Source organism: Mustelus asterias, chromosome 24 (genome assembly GCF_964213995.1).
Source record: "Mustelus asterias chromosome 24, sMusAst1.hap1.1, whole genome shotgun sequence".
Taxonomy (NCBI): Eukaryota; Metazoa; Chordata; class Chondrichthyes; order Carcharhiniformes; family Triakidae; genus Mustelus; species Mustelus asterias.
The window spans coordinates 29,371,520-29,385,221 of record NC_135824.1 but is presented as its reverse complement, the minus strand read 5'-3'; positions in this window follow the sequence as shown (position 1 = coordinate 29,385,221).

Here is a 13,702-nt window from a genome sequence, read left to right as displayed (position 1 = left end):
ATCGGCAGCAGAGTTGTTCATTGATCAGAAGCTGGCCAATATCAAAGGATTATCTCTTGAGGAGCGGTAATCATGATGATAACCGATAGGCCATTCAGTGACACGCCAAGCACTATTTACAAATGAAAGTTGGTGAATTGAAATAAAAATATCTGGGTGAATTCAATTGTGCAAAAAACGTAGAATGAAAGCAGTCGCCAGTGCGCTTGCCCTCACAAACTCTAGTTAAAATCTGAATGAAGTGATTTTATCAACAGTCTTATCAGATGGCTTAATTTTCATTCAACCCAACTGAATTCCATCAGCAGTCTGTGTTGTAAATTCTTGCTTTTCACTTAATCACTCCAGTGTGTCTTAAAAATGCAATAACATCATGGTCTTTATTATTGAAAAGAGAGAGAATTAGAAACACAAGGACTGAGAAATTCAATTGCACCGTGCCTTTTTTTCCAGGGATCAAACAGACACTTAGGGGTCCAATAGGGTGGGCAGTGTGAACGCACCCATTCCACAATGGAAGACCACCTCCTGCCATGATCAATCCAGCTTCTCTGTAAACACCCAGCCTGCCCACAGAACAATCCAGAAAGATCATAGAATCCCAACAGTGCAGAAGGAGGTCATTCGGCCCATCGAGTCTGCACCGACCACAATCCCACCCAAGCCCTACCCTTGTAACCCCATGTAATCCCCCTGACACGAAGGAGAAATCCCACCTAGACCTGTTCCCCGTAACCCCAAGTATTTACCCCGCTAATCCCCTAACCTACACATCTTGGGACACTAAGGGACAATTGAGCATGGCCAATCCACCTAACCGGCACATCTTTGGACTGTAGGAGGAAACCGGAGCACCCAGAGGAAACACCACAAAAACACGGAGAGAACGTGCAAACTCCACACAGACAGTGACCCGAGGCCAGAATTAAACCCGGGTCCCTGGCTCTATGAGGCAGCAGTGCTAACCACTGTGTCACTGTGCTGCAACGTTGCAATTGTGATGGATAAATAAGGGTCCTTTGCTGTTTGTGGAATCCCTTTGTACAATTGATCTCACCCAGTGTCTGACTCACTGGCCGAGATTCTCCGGCCTCCCAGCCGTGTGTTTCCCGCCGGCAGGGGGTGGCGCGCTGTTTGCGAGCGGTGGGATTCTCTGGCCGCGCCACTATCAACGGGAATTTCCATTGACCTCACCTCACACCGGCGGGAAACCCGCAAGTCGGGGTGCGCTGTCGGCGGGACTGGACAATCCCGCTGGTGTGAACGGCCGGAGAATTACGGCCACGTTGTGATTAAGCTGGTCAGCAGTGGAGCGATCAGCCAGCCATAGCCCTGCCAGGACTTTAGTTAAGGGGCTCATTGCCTTCACAGAGATTAGTTGCTGGTTTCCCCTAGAAACCTAGAAATGTGAGGAAATCTTCCGGATCGCCGGGAATGTGGGAATCTTCCCGGGCGGGACAGATACTTTGACGGACAAGCAAAAAAATCTGTTGACCTCAGGGAGGAATTTTTGATCCTGGGCTGGCGTGACCGGAATGTCCTGCCAAGAGATAAAGCAGGAGTCGAGCCTTCGGTCCTTTGGGCTTGCTCCGCCATTCAATATGATCATGGTTGATCCTCTTTCTCAACGGAATCGTTCCGTATTTCCCCCATCCTTCTTGATGCCTTTACAGTCTGGAAATCTATCTATTTACTTCTGAAATATATTCAGTGTTTTGGTCTCTACAGCCTTCTGTGGTAGCGAATTTCATAGGTTTACCACCCTCTAAGCGATGATAATGTTCCTCATCTCGGTCCTACCTTGTGTCCTGAGACTGTGATCCTCATTCTGTTAACCCTCTTGCTATGCTACTAGTGCGTTCTGACCTAATAGAATCCTACAGTGCAGAAGGAGGCCATTCGGCCCATTGAGTCTGCACTGACCACAATCCCACCCAGGCCCTATCCGCACAACCCCATGCATTTATCCTAGCTAGTCCTCCTGACACTAAGGGGCAATTTCCCATGGCTAATCCACCTTACCCGCACATCTTTGGATTGTGGGGGAAAACCGGAGCACCCGGAGGAAACCCACGCAGACACGGGGAAAATGTGCACACTCCACACAGGCAATGACTCACACAGAATCGAACCCGGGTCCCTGGCACTGTGAGGCAGCAATGCTAACCACTGGGCCACCGTGCTGCCTACAAATCCACAAGTGAATTCAAGCTTCTGGGGGGAAAAAGTTGTGCAGGTGCCAAAGTGTCCTTTTCTCCTTCAGAATGTTTATTCTAATTGTGCAGGTCTAATTGATCTGAGATATTGGGGCTGGAGGAGGAAGAGGACCAGAGAAAGCAGTAGAAAACAGGAGAGAATGTGAAAGAGGAGGAGGACACTGCATTGGACGCCAAACTCACAGGAAACACTTCTCATACCTCATCATTATCGAGGGACAATGCACTGGATATCTATACTTCATGATGTGGAGATGCTGGCGTTGGACTGGGGTAAACACAGTAAGAAGTCTAACAACACCAGGTTACAGTCCAACAGGTTAACCTGTTGGACTTTAACCTGGTGTTGTTAGACTTCTTACTGTACGTATACTTCAACAAGGATGTTTTTTGATTTGATTTGATTCATTATTGCCACATGTATTGGGATACAGTGAAAAGTATTGTTTCTTGCACGCTATACAGGCAAAGCATATTGTACATAGAAAAGGAAAGGAGAGGGTGCAGGATGTAGTGTTACAGTCATAGCTAGGGTGTAGAGAAAGATCAACTTAATATAAGGTAGGTCCATTCAAAAGTCTGACAGCAGCAGGGAAGAAGCTGTTCTTGAGTCGGTTGGTACGTGACCTCAGACTTTTGTATCTTTTTCCTGACAGAAGAAGGTGGAAGAGAGAATGTCTGGGGTGCGTGGGTTCCTTGATTATGTTGGCTGCTTTTCCGAGGCAGCGGGAAATGTAGATAGAATCAATAGATGGGAGGCTGGTTTGCGTCATGCACTGGGCTACGTTCACAACCCTTAAAAGTTGTGAACGCAAGCCCAACAGGAGCCTAAAATCAGTGCACGTTCAGCAGTGTGAGTGGCTGTCATGGTGACTGTGACCTTAATATTCATGCCCTAGGTTCATTTTATGCTGCTGCAGCATCAGCAATGTTTCAGAGAGGTGACCGAGGATCTATAAACCAAGAGGAACAAGTGCACTCCTCATAGACAGAATCAAATAGGGTAAGGGAGCACAGGTGTTGCCCACATTGCAGGCTTCTTGAGAGTGCACCCACATTGCCCAGTGTACTACCCATTACCAACTGGGCATCATTCTCAATAAAAGGGATTCCATTCTCTCAATGTGCAACTTATTTGCGATCACAGGCAATGTGTTATTCATGTCTGTGTCCAATTTCCTATCTGCAGTCATGATTTATTATTCCTATGTGATTCCCTTCTGGCACCCTTAGTCTACCTTGGCAACCAGGTCACAGGCTGGTTCCTTGGCAATAAGTGATAACCTCCCTAGATATGGCATATGACTGCTGTCAAAGCTAGGCCAGGGCACAGATCTAACCTTCAATGAGAGCCATGCCCCCACCAAGGATCTTGTTGAGTGGACTTTTGCCACACTTCCACCACTTAGTAAAGGACTCAAAGGGTAATGGAAGAAGGCTGTTCGAGTGACTGGATATCGGTGTCCAGCAGTGTACCACAAGGATCAGTACTGGGACCTTGATTGTTTGTTATATACATAAACAATATAGATGAAAATGTGGGGGGAATGATAAGCAAGTTTTCAGATGACACCAAGATTGCTAGGTGGTTAATACCACAAAAGGTCTTGAATGTAGCCCAATCCATCACGCAAACCAGCCTCCCATCCATTGACTCTGTCTACGCTTCCTGCTGCCTCGGCAAAGCAGCCAGATAATTAAGGACCCCACGCACCCCAGACATTCTCTCTTTCACTTCTTCCATCAGGAAAAAGATACAAAAGTCTGAGGTCGCGTACCAACCGACTCAAGAACAGCTTTTACCCTGCTGCCATCAGACCTTTGAATGGATCTACCTCGCATTAAGTTGATCTTTCTCTACACCCTAGCTATGACTGTAACACTACATTCTGCAGTCTCTCCTTTCCTTCTCTATGAACGGTGTGCTTTGTCTATATAACATGCAAGAAACAATACTTTTCACTGTATACTAATACATGTGACAATAATAAATCAAATCAAATCAAATTAAATCAAAATAGTGAAGAAGATCATTGTAGGTTACAGGAAGATATAGGTGGGTTAGTCAGATGGGCAGAGCAGATGGTATTTAACCCTGATAAATGTGAGCTGATGGAAAAAGAAACAAGACGAGAGTGTATTTAATGAATGGCAGGGCATTGGGAAGCTCCGAGGAACAGAGGGATCTTGGGGTAATTATTCACTGATCCCTGAAGTCAGCAGAAGACGTGAACAGGATAGTTTAGAAGGCATATGCGACACTTGCTTTTACCAGTCATGGTATAGAATATAAGAGCAAGGAGGTAATGTTGGAGTTGTACAGAGAGTTGGTTGGGCCACATTTGAAGTACTGTGTGCAGTTCTGGTCTCCTCAATATAGGAAGGATGTGATAAAACTAGAGGGGATACAGAGGAGGTTCACCAGGATGTTGCCCGGGATGGAACATTTTAGCTGTAAGGACAGATTAGATAGGTTTGGATTGTTTTCTTTGGTAAGAAGTCTAACAACACCAGGGTTAAAGTCCAACAGGTTTCTTTGGTAGCAAACGCCACTAGCTTTCGGAGCGTATGTACCCCAATGTACCATCCCTCGGGACATGGTACATTGGGGAAACCATGCAGACGCTATGACAACGGATGAATGAACACCGCTCGACAATCACCAGGCAAGACTGTTGTCTTCCTGTTGGGGAGCACTTCAGCAGTCACAGGCATTCGGCCTCTGATCTTTGGGTAACCGTTCTCCAAAGCGGCCTTCACGGCACACGACAACCCAGAGTCACTGAGCAGAAACTGATAGCCAAGTTCCGCACACATGAGGACGGCCTCAACTGGGATCGTGGGTTCATGTCACACTATCTGTAACCCCCACAACTTGCCGGGACTTGCAAAATCTCACTAGCTGTCTTGTCTGGAGACAATACACATCTCTTTAACCTGTGCTTAATGCTCTCTCCACTCACATTGTCTGTACCTTTAAGACTTGATTATCTGTAAAGACTCGCATTCCAATCATTATTCTGTAAATTGAGTTTGTGTCTCTGTATGCCCTGTTTGTGAGCAGATCTCCCACTCCACCTGACGAAGGAGCAGCACGCTCCGAAAGCTAGTGGCGTTTGCTACCAAATAAACCTGTTGGACTTTAGCTGGTGTTGTTAGACTTCTTACTGTGTTTACCCCAGTCCAACGACGGCATCTCCACATCTTGTTTTTTTTAGAGCAGAGAAGACTAAAGGGGGACAAGATTGAGGTGTATTAAATTATGAGGGGTATGGACAGGGTGAGAGGGGAACAACTGTTCCCCTTGGTTGAGAGGTCAATCACAAGGGGGCATAGTTTTAGGGTAAGAGACACGAGACTCAGAGGACATTTAGGAAAAAGCTTTTTCACTCAAAGCGTGGTGGGAATCTAGAATACACTGCCTGGGAAGATAGTTGAGTTTGGAAACCTTACAACCTTTAAAAAATATTTGGATTAGCACTCAAAATATCACAATATTCAAGGATATGGGGCACGTGCAGGAAAATGGGATGAGCATGCCATTAGTGGCCATTATTGTCAGTGCAGACTTGATGGGCTGAAGGGTCTTTTCTAAGTGTATGACTCGATGACTCTAAGACCTGGCTCCTTCAGGACCCCTGACCCTGTCACTCCCATTTTCACCACCATTAGCTTAAGATCAATTTATTTTTTGTTTATTATTATCAAGGGCTAGAACTGGAAAACCTGACAAAAATTAACAGAGGGGGCGAAGGCCTAGTGGTATTATTACTAGACTATGTAACCAGGAAGTCAGCTCATGTTCTGGGACATGGGCTCGAATCCCACCACGCCAGATGGTGGAATTTGAATTCAATAAAAATATCTGAAATTAAGAATCTACTGATGACCATGAAACCATTGTCGATTGTCAGAAAAAAAACCCATCTGGTTCACAAATGTCCTTTGGCCAAGGAAATCTGCCGTCCTTACCTGGCCTGGCCTACTTGTGACTCCAGAGCCACAGCAATGTGGTTGACTCTCAACTGCCCTCTGAACAAGGGCAACTAGGGATGGACAATAAATGCTGGCCAGCCAGCGACGCCCATGTCCCATGAGTGAATAAAATAAAATTAAAATCAGAGAGTTCAAAATAAATGTGACCCTTCGAGGGTTAAATGATCAAGCTTGAAGGACATCTTCTGGTGAAAAACATTACTGTATCCTTGTCGCTGGTTTTTGATGATGTTATGGTGTATCACTGCGCTAATCTATATGTAAATATCACTCATTAATCAAATTTAACATAACTTTCTCTAACATGCCTCGTCAAAAATAGGCACCAAACTGTCTGTCAATATTTCTAAGTGTCCCGAATAATCCTCACAGGGTTCATCTTCTGGTGGTAATCAGGGAAGTGTGAGGGGTGCAGGAAAGGAAAAAAAAAATCTGTTGTTTGTCTTTTGTCTGAATGGCATTGAGTGAAATGCAACCCCAAGCTTGTTTTCACTTGATTCTTCCTCTCCTTCTCTGTCATCGTAAGCTTTTACTCAATGAAGATTAATGTGCGGTATGAAGGAAGTCCTAATCTCTCTTGGCTTTACCTTCGCTCCAGCTTGCATCATTCGGATCAAATAGTACATCTGTGTATTCTGACATGGACTGGGCAGAGGCCCAGGAAAGTTTTCCCAGCCGAATGTGAGAGCAAAAACAAGGATTGAGCGGCAATCTTCTGGAATCCCATGGAACGGAAATTAATACGTGGGTGAGATAACATTAAATGCTGCACATGTTGAACGAAAGAAAGTCACTCCTCAGCTATTGACAATAGAAGACCTCAACAAATTTAAAAATATTCATCTTTGGATCTTGACTTTAAACATTTGCAAACCCGTCAGGTTAAACCTGCAAATGATGAAGTGATATGTAACAAATTACATAAGTTTTATTTTGATGCTGTTACAAATATGGGATCTATAAGACTGTTATGCTGTGTGACTGACTGCAGAATTTTCCTATCCCACCCGCCACGGGAATCATAGCTTGTGGGGGTGGACCATGCAAAGGTCCGTTGACCTCAGGCAGAAATTCCCAGCCTTGGGGTGAGTGTTCAGCTCTGATGAATAGTCATCCAGACTTGAAATTTTAACTCTACTCTCTCTCCACGGATGCTGTCAGACCTGCTGAGATTTTCCAGCATTTTCAATTTTTGTTTCAGATTCCAGCATCCGCAGTAATTTGCTTTTATCTTAGTGGCTCTGTGACTGTCTGCCTGGTGTGGCTGTTAAAGATTCAAGGAAGGCCAGGGGTGTTTGGCTGAAGAAAAAAGGTGCAAGTTGTTCACCCGTGCAATGACAATGGCAGAAGCAGATGTGTTCACAGTGGTTAGACTGCTAGTCTCCAAAGTAAGAAGTCTCACAACACCAGGTTAAAGTCCAACAGGTTTATTTGGTAGCAAAAGTCACTCGCTTTCGGAGCGCTGCCCTTTCGTCAGGTGAGTGGGAGTTCTGTTCACAAACAGGGCATATAAAGACACAAACTCAATTTACAAAATAATGGTTGGAATGCGAGTCTTTACAGGTAATCAAGTCTTAAAGGTACAGACAATGTGAGTGGAGAGTGTTTTAAGCACAGGTTAAAGAGATGTGTATTGTCTCCAGCCGGGACATTTAGTGAGATTTTGCAAGCCCAGGGAAGTCGTGGGGGTTACAGATAGTGTGACATGAACCCAAGATCCCGGTTGAGGCTGTCCTCATGTGTGCGGAACTTGGCTATCTCCAATGTCCCAGGAGAGTGCCGTGTTGTAAATGTACTTCAAACTGCCCATTTCAAGATAGAATAGAGTTGGGGTTCTAAAGAATAGCTAATCGGCACTTCTACCCAGATATAAAGCTCATGTTCTTCATGCTGTCATGGATGTGGGCTTTGAGATATGAAGGGTTTCTAAGTTAACCCTGAAATCTCAGAGATAAGTTAGCCGATGAGTATTGAGGAGAGTGAGAGCAGTTAGGAGGTTGGTTCACCATGCAGGAATTCAGGTGCACGTTCACACTTGGATGGAAAGATCAAACGTGTGAAGATTTGAAGAGAGGCTGGAATTGTTTTTCCTAGTTTGTGCTGGAGAGAATTGCCAGGTAAAATCCAAACTGCGAAAGACAGTTCTGTGGTTATAAGTTACCAGGTTAGGAAAAGAACAGAAGTAAACCCAAGGAAATAAGAATCACTTTGGACTTGTTCAGGAAAATCAAATGATCACTTAAGGCACATGGTAAAGTGAAGTGCGATTTTCTATTCTGTTAAAAGTGAAAAGGGAAAGTTCTGTTCTGTAGTTGAATGCATAAGTTGCCTGCAAAAATAGTGATTCATCAGAAATGTATTTTGTTTACTTGTTTCAGTAAATGTCTTAAAATATGAAATCATGTTGTGTCATTCTTTCAGCTGTCAACTGGGAGTTTGAATCTCTTTTTTACAAAGATAACACTTTCTCAACAGGGATAGTAGCAATGTCCCCACGCTAAACCATGGGCGGTACGATGGCAGTGTGGTTAGCACTGCTGCCTCACAGCGCCAGGGACCTGGGTTCGATTCCTGGCTTGGGTGACCGTCTATGTGGAGTCTGCACATTCTCTCCATGTCTGCGTGCGTGCGTTTCCTCTGGGTGCTCCGGTTTCCTACCACAGTCTGAAAGACATGCTGTTAAGATGCATTGGCCATGCTAAATTCTCCCTCAGTGTACCCGAACAGGTGCCAGAGTGTAGTGACTGGGGGATTTTCATAGTAACTTCACTGCAGTATTAATATAAGCCTACTTGTAACACTAATGAATAAACCTAAACTTTTAAATAGCGTTTCGTCAGTAGTGCCTTTAGTCTGTTTGTTTCAGTAAATGTCTTAAAATATTCTTTCAGCTATCAACCGGAATTTTGAATTTCTTTTTTTCGAAGATAACTTTTCCTCGAAGGGGATAGTAGCAAAGTCCCACACTAAATCAATCAATGAATTGTTGGAAGTACGAGGTGGAGTGCGGAGCACTGTTGAGAGACACAATCTTTCATTGGCAAGCATTATGCCCACATTGTCGGTTGGTGTAATGAGATCTGTACAATGCACATGAGGTCACCATGTTCTCTGCAGCTGCTGACAATGAGTAGGTGACTACATATCTTAGTTAAGTACGCAGCTGGATTCAAAATATCCTCAAAAAGAATGTTTAAGTTGCCTGCTTTATGAAGCAGAAAGAAGCCACCAGGTAGCAAGGAACATTCTGTATACGTTGTAATCGGAGACAACATTACATGCTGCCAGAAGTGCAAAAACAGGTCAGAGAAAATGAATAGAAAGTAGCAAGAATGAAAATAGCAGGGAAGACACTCTCACCTGAACACTTTCAACTATGAGCTCAAAGAGAAATGGGAAGAAGTTTATTTAAAGTTGACTATGTTATGGGGTAGCTCTAAGTGTAAAGGTAAAGTTTATTTATTAGTGTCACAAGTAGGCTTGCATTAACACTGCAATGAAGTTACTGTGAGAATCCCCTAGTCGCCACACTCTGGCACCTGTTCGGGTACTCTGAGGGAGAATTTAGCATGGCACGTCTTTTGGACTGTGGGAGGAAACCGGAGCACTCGGAGGAAACCCATGCAGACACGGGGAGAACTTGCAAACTCTGTACAGACACTGACCCAAGCCAGAAATCAACCCCTGGTCCCTGGCGCTGTGAGGCAGTAGTGCTAACTACTTTACCACTGTGCAGCAATGTTGCAATGGAAGGGCGGAGAAGAATTACAGACCAGCTCTGAAACATTTCCTTTTTGCTTCCTGCAGGAGATTACAGAGCTGTGAGGATAGCTGTGAGGAAGGAAGCGCTCAGGACAGGAGTGTTGGGTTGGTTTGATGGACTGATTGCTCTTTTCTTGGCCACATATTGGTCTGGGTGTTGTATACCTATCCTGCCAAGGCCATGCAGAGTGTTGTACCTTGCAAGGGAATCATTCATAAGTGGCATGGAAATGGGTTCCCTGCCAGTTCAATGGCAGTGGGTGGGCTCGTGAAGATGGAGAACCATCAGAGACCACTTCAATAAGAAGGTTGCCCTTCAGCTATTTTTTAAGAAAATTAATTAGAGCAGACAGAAAGCAGCCAGGGCACCACTGTGCATGGCAGGGTGAACCCCTTTACAAGGTGGCCTTTGGCTGCACCCCTACCCAACTGGCAAAGATGGCCTATTGACCTGCCTCGAGCTTTGGTACCTTGGCCTTTTGTTGCACCGTTCATCTCAGGGAATTGGAGATTGGCTGGAAAGTCCCCGGTGATCCCCTTAGTCCCTGATTAACAAGGCTCTGAATGAGCCCAATTGCCTGCGTGCCTCATGGAAGCGAGCTGCCTTGCCTGATCCTGAGTCTACATCAGTCAAAATGGCTGGCTTCAGGAAAGTGGTAGAGAAATGTTTGGGATCCATCTTCCCAAACTCAGTGGGGCCTGAAAATTCACAAGCATTTAATGTTTTAACATCTCCGCTATTTCCTTATTCCCTATTATAATTTCTCCTGTCTCTGTCTGCAAGGGATCAAGGTTGACTTTCACTAATTTCTTCCTTTCGACATACTTGTAAAAACTCAGAATATGAATACTATCCTTAACTTGACGCACCCCGGGCATTCTCTCTTTGACCTTCTTCCGTCGGGAAAAAGATACAAAGGTCTGGGATCACGTATCAACCAACTCAAGAACAGCTTCTTCCCTGCTGCCATCAGACTTTTGAATGTACCTACCCTATATTAAACTGATCTTTCGCTACACCTCAGCTATGGCTGTAACACTACATTCTGCAACCTCTCCTTTCCTTCTCACCTATGTACTCTATGAACAATATGCTTTGTCTGTATGGCGCGCAAGAAACAATACTTTTCACTGTATCCCAATTAATGTGACAATAATAAATCAAATCAAATCAAATTCCTTAGTCAGCCATGACAGTAACATTTTTCCAGTGGAGTGTTTATTCCTTAAACAAATCTTTATTTGTTGTGGATCAACAAATTTGGAATTCTCTGCCCGTTCACTCTGGCAGGATTCTCCTGTCCCGCTGCCAACACATCCCTACCTGTCGGTTTCCTGGTGGCACGGGGTGACGTCAGTGGGAATTCCCATTGACAGCAGCAGGAACAGAGAAACCCACCGGTGGCAAACAACGTGACACTTCCCGCTGGCGGGAAACATGCGGCTGGGAGGTCGGAGAATCTCGCTCAATGTCTTCAAATATCTGTCATTGCTTCTCTATCGTCATGTATTTTAATGTCTTTCCTCAATCGACTTCAACCAGCTCACCCCTCATACTTCTGTAATAGGTTTAGTTTGAATTTAAGATCCTTGATTTGAACATAACCACATCAATTGCAAACTTAACATGAAGTTCTATCATATTCTGATCACTCTTGTGCAAGGTATCCTTTCCTCTAAGATTATTAATCAGGCCCAGTTTCATTATGCAATGCTTGATCCAAAATAGCCTGCTCCCTAATGTCTTTCACAACACTCTGAAAACTCTCTTGAATACAATCCCTGAAAGCTCGCGCTCTAAGCTATTTTTGTCACTTTGGTTTTCCCAGTCTTTGCGAAGATTAAAATCCCCCAGGATTATTGCATTATTGGATCGCTACATCCGGCTCTAATTTCCTGATTTATATTCTGTCCACACAATGATTACTCTTAGGGGGCCAATAAACTTACTCCCACTAGTGTTTTCTTGCAGTTGTTACTTCTTAGCTCCACCCATACTGCTTCCACATTCCCAGACCAAAGAAAAAGAGGTAGCAATTGGCCTGCTGTCATTTGTTTTAAGGTCTGTGTTGCCTGCAGGGAACATACCATCCTGAAGCAAAACAGAATGTGAAATTATTTGAGACAACTCAGGTTGTTTTGGAGAAGCTTGCCTGTAAAGAAATTAATTTATAAACTGCCTGCTGCGAACGATGGCACAGTGATTAGCACTGCTGCCTCACACAGCGCCAGGGACCCGGGTTCGATACTAGTGCAAGTGCAGGGCAGTGGCACTAGTTTTGTAGCAAAAGCCAGCATAGGCAGAATTAAATGGTAGCATCATGGTACCATCACTGGACGAGTAATCCCGAGATCCAGGGTAATCCTCTGGGGAGGTCTGACAGTGTCTGTGGAGGGAGAAACAGAGTTAACTTGTCCAGTCTGTATGACTCTTCTTCGGAACTCTGTTTCTCTCTCCACAGATGCTGCCAGGCCTGCTCGGCATTTTTAGCACTTTTATGTTCATGAATGTGTGGAGTTTGCACATTCTCCTCGTGTCTGCGTGGGTTTCCTCCGGGTGCTCCGGTTTCCTCCCACAGTCCAAAGATGTGCGGGTTAGGTTGATTGGCCAGGTTAAAAATTGCCCCTTAGAGTCCTGGGATGTGTAGGTTAGAGGGATTAGCGGGTAAATATGTGGGGGTAGGGCCTGGGTGGGATTGTGGTCGGTGCAGACTCGATGGGCCGAATGGCCTCCTTCTGCACTGTAGGGTTTCTATGATTTCTATGATTTCTATGAATGGCCTGTGCCTCAAGAGTACCCACTCCAACAGAAAGGAACTGTGAACCAACTGAGAAAGCGACTGTCTCCAAGTGGATCGAACATAGTGCACATGGAAAAGAAACTGCAATTCAGATTGACCATGAGACCTCAGAGGGTATTGTCGAGAAACCTTTCATGCCCACAGCTAAATGATTACAAAACCCTGTTACTGCATTTCAGGAGCACACTCTGCAGATGAAGTACCATCAAGGAAACCATTTGTACATTTCTGTAGCTTTGAACTCAGCCTGCCTTGATGGACAAAAGCACCAAAGAAATAACAGAATGAAGCACTCCTGACCAAATCTAAAGATGTGCGTTGATTCAAGACGGTGAAGAACAATAACACCAGATTGGCCAAAGCAAAATACAGCGGCTGCTGGAAATCTCAAATAAAAACAGGAATATTGGAAACATTCAGCAGGAAACATCTGTAGAAAGGGATACAAATGACAGAGTTCAACAGGCCCTGTAAGAATGGGAAATGAGGTGGGCCGGTGGGGGGGAGGGTGCGCAGGGGTGGGGGAAGGTGATATTATTAGGTGGGAGCCAAAGTATCGGTTTGCCGCCGTTAGGTGGGAAAGGGCAATACTGCCAAATCTAGAGCTCGCCCCCCCACCCTGGTTATCCAGAAGCATTTGTCCCCACTTGCCTGGATGGGTGCAGCTCCAACAGCACTCAAGAAGCTTGACACCATCCAGGACAAACCAACCCACTTGATTGGCACCACATCTACAAACATTCAATTCCTCCACCACCGACGCTCAGTAGCAGCAGTGTGTGCTATCTACAAGATGCACTGCAGCAATTCTTAGATCCTTAGACAGCACCTTGCAAACCCACGACCACTTCCATCTGGAAGGACAAGGGCAGCAGATACATGGGAGCACCACCACCTGCAAGTTCCCCTCCAAGCCACTCACCATCC